Raw genomic sequence first — 13532 nt, 5'->3', positions numbered from 1 at the left:
GCACAGACCCAGCGGGGAGGGACCCGGACCCAGGGCGACAGGGCCGTGGCTGGCCGCAGGTGTGGCCCGTGTGCAAACCCTGGCCTGCACTCAAGTCCCCCTCATTGCACCTCCCCCGAGTCGCTCGCAGGTAGGTCGCCCTGGGAAGAAGTGATGCAGCGGGGAGCCCAGGAGGGGAGGCGCGGGAAGAGGAAGCGTTCGCAGCGTCACACACTAGGCAGCGCTTTTGAAACATGCTAATTCATTGGAGGCACCCTCGGTGGCCCCCCCCGCCCCCCGGTGACGGAGGGCACAGGGGCTGCAGGTGGACGCGTCGAGACACGCCTGACCCGGGGCGGGGGCGGGGGCGGGGGCGGGGCGGGCCCTGCAGGCGCGGCTGCAGCCCCGCGCGGAGCCCTGAGGACCCCCCGCGGCCGGAGCGTGACGGCAGCGACCTCTAGCGCGCGGCCCGGGGACTGCACGCGGCGGGGAGTCTTCGGGAATTCGGGGAACAAAGGCGAGAGCCGCGCTCCGGGGCCCGCGGTCGGGGCGGGCGGCTGGGCCCTCCCCCTCCCCCGCCCCCTCCCCGCCCCGCCCCCCGCCGCTGCCCGCTGCTGGGCTCCGCGGTTTTGCCCTTCCCTCGGCCGGTTTCCTCCAAGAGGAATCTGGTTTCCAAAGGCTTCTCGGTTGCCTTTGGGGCTTAACCCGGAGAGCTCGCCGCGGGCCCCGGGGTGCGGGGGGGGGAGGGGGGAGGGGGGAAGGGGTGCGGGGGAGAGGGGCGGGGCCCGGGGTGCGGGGGAGAGGGGAGGGCCCGGGGGGTGCAGGGGTGCGGGGGAGAGGGGCGGGCCCGGGGGTGCAGGGGTGCGGGGGAGGGAGGCGGGCGGGGGGTGGGGTGTGCGGGGGAGAGGGGTGGGCCCCGGGGGGTGCAGGGGGGAGAGGGGAGGGCCCGGGGGTGCAGGGGTGCCGGGGAGAGGGGCGGGCCCCGGGGCTGCAGGGGTGCGGGGGAGGGAGGCGGCTCCGGATGCGGATTCGGGGGAGAGGGGCCCTGGGTGCAGGGCATGGCCCAGGAAGCCCCCGCCTCCCCGCCCCCCTGCTCGCCCCCCACCCCGCCCCCCACCCACTTGCACCCACTTCTTCAGAGCAGAGATGCTGCGTTTTATTTGTTTTTTAATTCACGTGTTTTGCTGTGCTCTTGAGCTGCGCGCGGCAGGGGTGCCGGGGTGCCGGGTGCCGGGTGCCGGGGTGCGGGGCCCTCCCGGGTCTTGAGGCCCCTCCGCCCAGGCGGTGGATGGGGCTGGGAGCGCGGCTGGGAGCGGGGTCATCCTCAGCGGTGACCTGCTGAAGCCCAGCCTCGGGCCGTGACATCGTGCGCGGGGTGGGGGGTGACTGGGGCGCACGGGGGCCGCGGCCCAGCGACTCGGAGGGGTGAGGAGCCAGGAGGCCTGCGGCAGGTGTGGGGTCGCCCAGCAGGTTGACCAGAGGGCATGGCTGGGCCTGTGGAGCCTGTGGCCCGGCTTGGGAACAGGGTTGGGACAGGGGCGGGGACAAGTTCAGGCCAAGGGAGAGGGCCCCAGGGAGGAGGCTAAGAGCTCCGGGCTCGGGGTGCAAGGGTTCAGCGCCCGGGGCTCCGGTGAGGTGGGAAGCTGTCCCAATCCCAGCCGGAGAAGGAAGAAAAGCAACATAAGGATGATGGTGTGTACAAGCGACACCAAGAGAAGAGGGTGCCTGTGGCTGGGGCAGGGAGGCTCGGAGGGGAGGCTCGAGGGGAGGCAGATTCAGCCGGATGAGGCCTACGAGGCCTACGGGGGGAAGACTCCCTCCTGGGAAAGGATGGGGTCTGTTCTGGGGCTGTGACAGGCCAACAGGACAGGGACGCCCAGAGCCAGAGAGGAAAAGACCGCGGGATTTGCCGGCGACCTGGACTAGGGGTTGGTCAGGAAGGGTTAGGACTCCGAGGCCACAAGGATTTCTCCGAAGCTCAGTCAGGGACCCCGCCCAGTGGTGGCTGGGCCAGCCGGGCACTCAGGCAGGGCCAGCTTTCCTGGAGGTAGACGGGCGGTGAGCTGGGTGAGGATTGTGCCCTGGGAGCAGAGTCCCAGTTCTGGCCGTCCCCCTTCTATGCCCGAGGCGGGACTCGACCCCAGGACCCCGGGATCGTGACCTGAGCCACCCGGGTGCCCCACTTTCCCAGATGTTTACATGGCTCGTTCCTTCACTTGATTCAGCTTTCTGCTCAGACGTCACCTCCGTGGTGAGAGACCTTTCCTAGCTAAGGGGACACCCCTGACTTTCTCTGTCCCCTTGCCCCACTGTCTTTTCTTTATGGCACTTCACGGCCACCTGCTAGATACTTACCTGTGCTTTCTTGTAACTCTTCGGGCCGCTCTGTTACATCGAACACTGAACCTTCCGCACATCCAACAGCGCCCGACACATGGAAGATGTTCAATAAACGTTCATTCACCAGGTCTCTTTCAGATGTCTCTAGATGTCACACTGCTGGCATGTCTTTCCTCCTGGAGATGCTGTCGTCTTTATGATGTCAGCTCTTGTCTCCTACATTTTGATTGCGACTTCTTTGTTTTCTCTTTTCCTGTTTTTCAAGGCTCGGGTTCTTCCCCGGTGCGCTTCTCTTGCTCCGCTTTATTCGCTGGGGACCAGGAGTGCCCTCAGAGCTTTCTCTCCCACAGCTGTGCCCCTGTCTTGGCATCTCATCTGAATTCCAGGCCCATATTTCCAGCTGCCTGGTGGCCATTTCCCATTTAGGAGTCTTCTTGTCCCCTAAAGCCCCCAAATCCTCTTCCACTGTTGGAGCCACTGTCCCCTGCCAGTGTCACTTCTTAAGGTAGAAAGAAAGGAGTAACTTTTCTCTTACTTTTCTTTCTTAGAAAGAAAGGTAAAAACTTTTCCATTTCTTTTTTTTCCCATCTTAACAATTTTTTCCCCCAATCCACACCAAGTCCCATAGTTTCTTCTTTCAGAATTCATTTAAGGAAATATTTATTTACTGCCTAGTGTATGCAAAACACCGTGTGGATGCTTTGGAGTTGGTGCTGTCAAGATTCATTTTCTACCCTCGGGGAGTTTGTAACCAAAGCTTAGAGGTAAAACATGTTCAGGAATAGTAATTTAAGGAGGAAAATAATGAGTTACAGATTTGAGTTACGAGGATGCAGAAGGGGAGAAAATGACTTCCACGTGAGTTCAGGGAGGCTTTGAGAAAGAGGGACATTTGAGATGGGTGTGAAAGTTAGGTCGTGCTCGGACATGTCGACCCTGGGGTTGGCCGTCCGGCCAGAGGGAATAGCATGGACAGACCTCCAGAGGCAAGACAGCCGTCAGCGAGGAGGGAAGATGACCACCGAGCTGGGGGGAGCCTAGAGTGGAGCCTCTAAGGGTGTGCAGGAAGGTGAAGAAGACAGGCAGGGCACTTACTTCTGTTCGAAGGCCTTGGAAAGATTTTCAAAAATGCTGTGCAGGTGAACAGTGCACTGGACCTGCGTTTCCGGAGAGTGAATCTAGTTCTAACTCAGCCTTGGAAATGGGTTGGGGATGAGAAATGCAAGACAGGGCGCAAGCATCCAGGCTGGAAGTCGCAGCCGCCCGCATGTGGGTGGGAGAGGTAGAGGCCGACGTGGAAGCCAGGCACGGGGGATCCCGGGGCCACTGGCGAGGTGGAATGAGCAGAACTTGGCATCCAAAGTTTGTGAACACGGAGCACAAACAAGAGGGAACCGTGGCACAAAAAGTGATGCTGAGATGTTGGGCCCCAAAGTGTCCGAGCCTCAAGCCAGAAACGGGGAAGACCGGAGGATCAAGTGTGCGGAGGAGAGTGGCCCGGGGGACATCCAGCATGGGGCTTTCTAATAGGTGATTCAGCCCGTGAGCCTGAAACTCATGACGGTGGCCAGACCCAGAAATGGCAACCTGGAGGCCCTCCCAAGGGAAGGGTGGAGGTCAAGAGGCCGACCACGGTCGCCAAGGTGTGGTTGAGAGAAGACGAGGTGGCCCGGGACGGTTCCTTGTGAAACCCCTATATTGATGTGCTGGGGGAGGAGGACTCCAGGGAAGGGGCGTGAGGAGAGGAGGGAGGGGAGGACGTGTCAGGAAGACGAGGGTGGCAGTGTCAGGAAGGAGTCGCAGACATCAGGCAGGGTGGAGGACCCGGGCAGGGTGACGACGGAGAAAGCGCGGTGGGGTTTACGTGACCCTGTGTCCTTCCGTCATCCTATGCCTCCCCCCATGCTCCCCTGTGGCGACCGTCCCCTCCCACACCTGGGAGCCTCCCTTCTCCCTGCTCCCGCAGGCCACCAACTCCACGATTCCTCTCTGATGCCAGTTCTCTATTCTGCGTGGAGCCTGAGAGGTGTCGTGGGAACAAAATTAGGCAAAGGGTGGAGAAACCCGCTCCCCTGGCTCTGCCAGCGAATTAGCCGTGGGCGCTCGGGCAGGGTCCTCGAACCCGTCGGCCTCTAAGTTCCCTTGCTCTCTAAGCCCTGGGATCTCCTTCTATAACAGCAAGACCCAAACAACTCTCCCAGCGTTTATTGGGGTCTCCCCCACACCCTCCAGTCTGCCTCTCCAGCCTCACTCTCCAGGTTCTCCATGTGCTCCGCATGGTCACACTGGTCTCCTCCTGGTTCTGTCACCAGCCTGCACGGATGCCCGCCTCTGTGCCTTCTTCCTCTTGGCTTTTCGTGCCTCCCCTCTGCCTGTGTCACTCCTCAACTCCTCCCCGGGCCAGCTCAGCCCCCGCTTCCTTCCAGGAAATGTTCCCTGGCCCCCCAGTTCTCACTGGTATGTCTTTCTGTTGAATTCCCGGGCATCTACACGGAACATCTAAATCCTGTTTTTAATTATTTTTTAAAAAAACTTGCCATTGTTTTGGGCACCGTTAGTCTCGGTTCTCCCGTGAGTTGTAAGCTCTTTGGGGGGGAAACGAACCACATCTTTTGTGTCCTTTGTATTTCTTACAGCATATTGCTCAGCATATGTCACCGAACGCCTGGTGTGTTCTTTATGTACATGCGTCGGTCAGCGTCCCTCTGAGAAGTGTAACACACAAACACCCACGGAGAGACTTATTTTAAGGATCGGTGAATGTGACTGTGGGGGCCTGGAAAGTCCTAAATCCATAGGGCAGGCAGCAGCCTAGAAACACAGGCAGCATTTCATGTTACATCTTGAGGCGATATCTCTTTGAGCAACCTGTTTTTGTGCTGAAGGCCTTCAACTGATTGGACGAGGCCCACCACAACCTTGAGGGTCATCTCCCTAAAGTCACCTATTGTGGATGTTAACCACCTCTACCAAATGCCTTCAGAGAAAAATCCAGATTACTGCTTGATTCAGTGACTGGGTGGTATAGTCTGCCCAAACTGACATGAAACCGACCATCACGGCACACTTGCTCGTGGAATCATATTGGGGGGTAATTTGTTGTACAGGATTCAGCAAGGGTGAATCTTCGGAACTAGAGTGGAAGGATCCATGAGAGACATTAGTAAGGAGCAGGGTGTCTCCAGGGTGTTCAGGGGGTGGAAGCACTACGGTGTTCCTGGGTGAGCTGGTTGCGGAGAAGTTTATGAATTAGCAGGAATCTGCAGATTCTGGGTACTTGGCGGTTAAGAGGAAGAGAGGGGGGCATTACTCTTAGAAGGTACTGGAAATATGTCTATGCAGAAAAAGGGGTGGGTGGGGTTGGGGCAAGATGGGGAGGGGGAGTAGGAGAAGAGAGTGAAAGGAAGAGAGATTAGGGAGAGAGAGAGAAGGAAAAAGCCAGCGAGTGAGAGAGATAGAGACCCAGAACTTTAACATCCCAAGTCTTCGTTGTATATGGCTAAGTGAAACCGAGGTGAACGGAAGTGGCTTCAAAATTAGGCAGAGATTTTGCTTTTTCCTCAGGCACTAGACAGAAACTGATGAGAGACTGGAAATACGAGAACAAAGTCGATAGGAACCCACGGAAGGCAAAGCAGATGCCTCTAGTGAGGAGAGAGTTCTTGACAGATTTTCAGATGACATAAAGCCAATTTTTATCTGGAAAGGTTTATATCAGATGAATTTGGGGAGATAAAATCTTGAGGGAGTAAAAAAAAAAAAGAAAACTCCCCCAAACAACCCAAACAAATACAAAAGCCAAACAAAACTGCTTATAGCAGAAATCCAGATATTTGCTGCAAAAACAATTAGTAATAGCATTGCTGGAGCATTCCCGAAATAGACGAGCTTCCCCATTAGCCTTCTGTGAATTCGAGCAAAGAGGCATCATTATACAAATTATACGCCTGGAGAAGGGGCTTCTGCACCGGGATGAACTTGTAAAAACGTTTAAACCGAAGGCAATTTCGCCTCTGTAATTTGCTCTATTCCCCTTGCTATCATCGAAGATATTTATGCCTGAGCAGATTTCTCACTCCCAATCTGATTTCTCCTCTTTCTTAATCCAGCCATGAAGTCATAAAATCCCCTGTTTGGGACAATATGATTTGCTGCCATGGAAACAATTACGATATCATAAATTCCTCCTTGCTCCGTGAGAGGAGAGAGGAAAAGCAATAATGCTGTGATTGTGCAGTTCGATAGTACCCGCCATCCGGCAGTCACCAACTAGTGAATGTCATCGATTCGCACATGGGGACAACGGCAGCGGCAGGCCCTTGTGCCTCGTCTCCAGCCCTGGGATTTTAGACCGTGGCAAGAATGTCCGGATACTTGTGACGCCCACCCCGAGGAGCAGCTAAGGAGCCAAACTCTTGGTCTCCATCGCTGTCCTCGGAGGGGACGGGGTGTCGGCTCCCCTCCCAGCCCCTGGGCTTCACCCACTGTCCCTAGTTGTGAGAGTATCTGGCGGAACCCAGTCTGAGAAACAAAAGGCCTTGGTGGTTGTCGTAGTGGTCAAAGTATTTACATCCATAGGACTAGGGAGGACGTTCCAGCGCTCTCCTCCAGCTCCACCCTGGCCTGACCCGCCCTCCTCCATCCTCTCTAGACGCTCAGTGTCTTGGTTCCTGGCCATTGCTAAGGGCCTGGGGTGGCCCCTCCCACATAGAGACCCCGTCCGGGGCTCTGGAGGTGCCCCAGCAATGTTCACCTGGACAGACTTCTGAAAACATCCACACTCTACCTTCCTCCTGTGTCGGGAGCTGTTGGACTGGCCTCTGGGATTCTGCTGAGGGGAGGTCTGTTGGGGGGGCGGGTTAGGAATGCCTTGGGACTCGGTGGTTAGCAGTCACGTCGGTTGCTAGTTGAATTCTTGCTAGCCGTGGCTGAGGGCAGGGGCTTCCGGAAGCCTCTTCTTGCCTTGCCTGCGCTGCCCCTCCTGCCTGGTCAGAGGTAGTCATACGTCCCTAGGACCCATCACTGGAACCTGGCATTGTGGGCCCTCCTTCTTCAGGGAGAGAGGTGCGACATGCAATAATTCATCCTTTATTTTGGAATGGATGCCCCGGCATTCCTTAGATCACCGGGAACCTAAGTTGTTGCTATTATTATTATTATTATTATTTTATTATTATTATTACTTTTTTCAAGGATGTGGTGGGTTCCTCAGCCTGCGTACGGCTTATTTCCTAGCCTCCTGAGGGCACGTGCCTTAGTTAGGCTTGCAACGTACTTTCTAGCCACTTCTTGCTCATCCAACCCCATGAGCATAATGTCATTAGTGTATAAAAGGACCAGTGTGAGATTCTGTGGGATGTGTAACCAGTCTAGGTTTTTATTTTGGACTCTGTTAGGACAGAAGGTGGGAGAGTTCATATTGCCCTCAAACCCGACTATAAATATGCTGTTATGTGCTTCTGATCCTCTTTTTTGATAGAGACGGAGAAGAATACATTTGCCAGACCCGTGGCTGCGTTCCACATACCCCAGGCCCTGTGCATCTGCTCTAGCAAAAATGCCACATCTGGTAGAGCAGCTGCGTTGGCCTCGACTGAATGGCAGCCACCTAAACCGTCATCCTTCAGGATCTGTCTGATTTTTGCAGGAGCCAGGCTGGTGACCGGAATGGAGGTACGATGGGGTTCACCAACCCTATGGCCCCTTATGGGTTTTCTTCCTGCCATTCCCCGCAGAAAGCTATCTTGTTTTGTGATTTACTATTTTGAACTGGGTTTGGGAGGAGTGTGGCTTCCACTTGGCTTTCCCACAGACCAGTGTGTGTGTGTGTGCGTCCAATTTTTCATCTGGGGACCATGGAAATGATAACCGATGGGTCCTTGGATTCAGTGGGCCCAGTGTAAGCGAATCTGGGGCCTGGCTACACTCGTTTATTACCTGGAACCCTGTGTCCTCATTGGAAAAGGAGGGCCAGATTGATGCTTTGAGGCTCCAAAGGTCCGCGTCAAGTCAGCTCTTGTATTTGGTAGACCTCGCCATGTGCAGGGTCTCCCTGTCCTTGTGAGCCTGAGGCATAGGGCCACACAGCCTCTCTGGGGAAGGACTAGAGGAATTGTTAGTGGATGCACCTGCCTTGATGTTGTAGGGTCCTTCCTCCCTGGACCCAGACTCTCTTTTATTGGGTTCCAGCAGGTCCATAAAACTTGTTGGGATCTATAAACTGGGCAAGGGATCATAGCTTTATACTGGGATGACACCCTCAGCACCCTGATCATTCATCCTTGATTACTTTTAATTTCAGATTGAGCAGCATCCTTGCTGGGCGCCCATTAATTTTGTGCGAGAGATGCTAACCCTAGAGCACACTGGCTGCCTCCGTCGTCTCAGAGGATTCAGAACAGTCTGGGAAGTGAAGATGGTTGAGGGCAGTTGCCCAGATATCCCCATCCCATGTCTCACTTGGATGAGATGGACTCCAAGGTCCATTTTCATCCTGAAATATCTTTCAAGAGTGACCTTTTCATCCAGGTCTACCCTTTCCTTGAGGGGCAGCCAGTCACAGGCTATAGGATAGACCATGAAGGTCTGACCTGTGGCTCTGCCACTTACCCCCTGTGGACCTTGAGCAACTTACTTGATGTCCGAGCCTCAGTTTCTTTATCTGTGGAATGGTAACAACGAAATACCTCCCCGGGAGGATGACATGAGTAAATACGTGTGAAGCATTTATAATAATGAGGTTGCCTTTCTCGAAGTATTTGTTGTCCTGGTTCCTTTGCTCAACAGGCTCGGATGCGGCCGTGAATCGTGGCTGCCTCGGCGGGTCTGCGGCCTGTTGCATTTACGTGCTGCTGTGGTTTGGCCTGTCTGGTGTTCGGGCCTCCCCCCCGAGCCCCTCAAGGACACAAGTGTGCTCTGTGGCCTCTCACTCCTGACACGGTGCAGCTGTTGGGCAGCTGTTCTCGCGGCTGAGCGAGCTGCCGGTGCAGGAACGCCTGCCCTAGGCTGGGTCCGGCCGTGCGGTGAGTGCCCAGCCTTTTATTCTGCAGCAGCAGCTGGGTCCTCCCCCGGGGTGTGCACAACTGGATCCTCCGGGGACTGCCTGCTGCCTGACTCCTCTGGCGAGCCAGTCGTCCTCCAGGTGCTCCTGGGTCACCATCACCGCTGGCGTCGTCCACCTCACGTCCGCACCTGTGCTCTGGCTTCTTGCTCCGTTGGGCTTTTGTGCACTACTCATTCTTAGCTCTTCTCGGGCTTTCAGCTTATTGGTTAGCTCCTAAAACTCAGCGCCTCAGGTCTGCCCACTTCTGCGCTGACCTCCACGGAGCTTACGCTTTTGGTTCGCTCTCCAGGAGGTACAAAGCAGATGCCTTGTTTCTATTTTGGCTTCTTGTGCTGAGACCCTCACCTAGCTTCTGGCCTCTGGGAGCTGAAGCACCCTTGACAGGTTCCCATCTCCGAGCCTGGGTGTTTTTTGTTTTTTTTTTTTAATTTTTATTTTATTTTATTTTATTTTATTTTAAAAAAGATTTTATTTATTTATTCGTTAGAGACACAGAAAGAGAGAGAGAGAGGCAGAGACACAGGCAGAGGGAGAAGCAGGCTCCATGCAAGGAGCCCGACGTGGGACTCGATCCCAGGATTTCAGGATGAACGCCCTGGGCCGAAGGCAGGCGCCAAACTGCTGAGCCACCCAGAGATCCCATAAGCCTGGGTGTTTGATTGGTATTGCCCCATCATCCCTCCTGGAGCAGGGAAGGCACAGTCACCACCACTCCCCGCTCTGTGCTCAGGATTAATCCATCACCGCACTCTTCCCTTCTGTGTCCCGATGAGGTTGCAGAGCGTGTACAAACCCATAACCAATACTCCCCGCAGCCACTACCGATCAGAGTTGGCGCAGGAGCGACATCCTACTTGCCAACCCTGCATGAGATTGCGGCCTTCGTCCGTGTGACTTCTCTTTACTATTTCCCCTGTGCTTCTCTGCACCTGACCCACCTCCTGCCCATTTGACAGATGAAGCCTGCCCGTCATTCGGAGCTCCTGGCCCCAGCCGCACAGCTCTGGTGTCTGTTGGACATCGGCTTCCAGGTCTCTACAGGATCGGCCGCAGTTGTGCCTGTTAAGGGTCAAAGAGGACTCTTGGCCTACAGTCCCTCTACCACCGCCGTTCCTGAACTGTGCCTAGAAGCAGCTTCCCTGCCTGAGGTTTGAAGGAAGCCCGGAGAAGTCACAGATCTTTTCTGAAATGTACCATTTTCTTTTCTGTGTCTGTTTATGGGATTATCTTTGGGACAGAGCCCAGGTCAAATTGATTCAAAGTGTCTTCCCGGGAATTAATCGTGTAGATAGGGTCTACAAGAGGTAACCACGTTAAACGAGGTCATAGGGTGCTCACTGATCCAGCATGACCGAGATCCTTAGAAAAAGAGGCGATGAGCATGCAGGCGGACACAGAGGAGAGACGATGTGAGGATGGTGAAAAGGTGGCCATTCACATGGGAAAGGGAAGCATCAGAAGGAACCGGCCACGTCAACTCCTTGATCTTGTACTTCTAGTGTCCAGCCTACCCTAACTGGGAGAAAATACGTTTCCATTGTTTCATGTCCCCAGCCTGTGGTACTTTGTTATGGCAGCTCTAGTAACCTAAGACACATGGGGATGTTCTCCAGTGGGCCACTCCAGTGGGCTTCCCACCACTGCCCTGCCTGTCCCAGTTTAGCCATTCCCATCACTTCTCTGACCCCTGGAGGCCTCACAGGAACAGAGGGGGGTGTTTCTTCTTGATCAAGGGGAAGAGACCTCCATCTACTTCCCTCACGATCTTACAGAGTGGCAGGTTGAGAGATCCTGAATCTTGGCCAGGTATTCATACATTTCATCCCAAATAACCCTTTTATATACTTATGATTCATTTATACTCAGAGCGGCCTTGGGTAGCATGGTCAAGTTTATGCTTCTGGGACTGGTGTTTCTGATGATCCCAGGTCTGGGGTTTAGGAGCTTGAGCAGGTGTGGAGGGAGGGGAAGGTGGCTCTCAGACAGCAGAGCATGGAATCAAGAGAGATCCAAAGGAAAGTTCCGAGGCCATGTCTGAAATGAGGGCCACACAGAGGCTACACATGGAACATTCATCTGAAGAGGCTGGGAAGAGTCTTGGGAAACGAGGTATGAGACAACACGACACAGAATGGAGATATAGGTCAGACTGATCTGCTCCGGGTGATGGAGGAGGGTGGGGGAAAAAGCCATCAGGTCACCTGTAGAGTGCTTGTGGCTTTGTCCCTGGGATGGATGGGAGCTGTTGAAGGGTCAGAAGACAGTCCTATTGCCCTGCATTCAGGAAGGAGGAGCTTCTTGGTAAGACTCACATAGGTTGTAGGCCTATATTTGGGAATCACAAACCAAATTAAAGTGTAGAAAGTTCACGGAGGACAGACGTCCCCACCTACCCCAGCACCCTAAGACCTCACCAGTTCACACACGCAGGATTAACAGGGAACTGGCGTCTGGTGGTAATAGTGTCTATCCTCTCCCTCCACCACTCTATCGTATTGTTTTTGTCCTGGAATATACTATTCTTATTTTGATACCTTCTGTGTGAGAAGGTAGAGAATTTTCCCTCCTTCTGAGGTTTCTGTGAGGATAGTTTTGTTTATGCTAGTGGAAGAAAAGCAGAGTTTTTGAGTAATAGGTTGAAGTAAGGCCAGCCTTTGCCCAAGGTGGAACAGACCATGCCAATAATTGTCCTCATCGCCTGTTTTCTAGATTTATCAGTGCTCATGAAGCAATGCTGGCACCATGCCTTTATTATTTCAACTATCCACTGTGTATGGGGAGAATAAATCATTTTTGTCCTCTCTGCACCATAACTTTATATACTTAAAGATTCATGGCTCCCCTTAATCTCTTTCCTCATAAAGCAAACACAGTTGTTCTTATTTGTGTTTTCTTGTAAGACTTACTTTTTAAAAAACCATTTCTTGTTCTCATTTTCCTTTGAAACTCCTTGGGTCTATGTTGATTTTGAAATTTGCAACTTGAGGAAGAATATAGTTAGTATTCCCACCGGGTTTGTACTTATGAAGGCCAAATCAAGAGTAATAAACACGCGCCTATTTGACCTTGGAGTGAATCCCTGATCCCAGCCCGACGCACCACGGTCTATTGTAGTGGGGCCCTCTGTGGACCTCCGAAGTATTTATTACTCATGCTCAGCCAGACCAACAGTCCCAATTCTCAACTTGCTCCATATTTTTACTTCTGGGAATCACTTTGCTGTTTTAGAAATTGAGTCTCATTTTATTGATCTGAGCCCAATCTCTAATTTTGACAATGTACATGTTTTATTATCCTCCCTCACACAATGGGCCATTATTTTCAGTGCCCCGATACTTTATCATAAATGTTTTGGCCTGAAAAGAATCACATCTTTTGAAAATTCAGCATAATAGAGTTCCAAACTGCAAAATAAATGTACCAATTGTGTTATAATCCCCTCGCCGTATCTATGTTATGAAAGGAGGCATTTGCTTCATTAAACAAATATTGGCTTGTGTTTTAAAATCCTCCTCATCACGCCTTTGGAGTATGTATTCGGCTGGCTAAAGAGAAATTTTCACTAATTTATTCATACTTTTGGTAGTTATTGAGATTCCATTGTGAGCAAGGATGTGGAGGACATAAGGGAGATGAGACATGACTACCCCAGCCTTTAGGAACAGGCTCCCCTTTCCAATTGGCCGTGAATCATAACAGGAACTGAGTCTATATTCTCTTCCCTCCTTAGACATAATTCAAATTCATGGTGTTCGATAAAGGCTTATTCTATAACTGAGTGCAGTGGGTAACTACTTCCAATAAACTACCCTCCTTCCATCCTCTTCCCCAAACACGTTACCACCATGTTTTTTTATTTGTTTGTTTGTTTTTATTACCACCATGTTTGACTCTAGTCTAATGCATGGGAACTCTAGTTTGTAATTGGGAGCAGAAAAGAAGATAAAATAGATGGAGGAGACACTGTAACATCTGTCCCCACCTGACCCAGGGAGCTGGTGAGTGCTGTGGTTGGGGTGGGGGGACATATGTCAGAAGCTGGTGGAATCATTCAGATGGTGGACAGAAGCTCAGGTTGCAAACGCATGACCCAGCGTGGTGGAGGGGAAGGCTACTCTCTCAGCCACATCAGGAATCTCATGCTGTTCTG

At 53.3% G+C, this 13532-nt stretch overlaps 1 long non-coding RNA gene across 2 annotated transcripts; it reads left to right on the top strand.

Annotated features, from left to right (window-relative positions):
- On the top strand, window positions 1-13137 carry LOC144316968 (uncharacterized). 2 transcript variants are annotated; one of them, XR_013382798.1, is made up of 4 exons: window positions 1-130; window positions 7799-7992; window positions 9106-9341; window positions 9870-13137. It is a non-coding gene; the product is annotated as an uncharacterized LOC144316968 (long non-coding RNA). The 2 variants fall into 2 exon arrangements; XR_013382799.1 differs by lacking the exons at window positions 9106-9341; window positions 9870-13137 and adding an exon at window positions 8621-9087.
- The last annotated feature ends 395 nt before the right edge of the window (window positions 13138-13532 follow it).

This window comes from Canis aureus, chromosome 7, assembly GCF_053574225.1.
Source record: "Canis aureus isolate CA01 chromosome 7, VMU_Caureus_v.1.0, whole genome shotgun sequence".
Taxonomy (NCBI): Eukaryota; Metazoa; Chordata; class Mammalia; order Carnivora; family Canidae; genus Canis; species Canis aureus.
The sequence above is the reverse complement of the archived record's forward strand: the minus strand, read 5'-3'. Positions and strand labels throughout refer to the sequence as shown.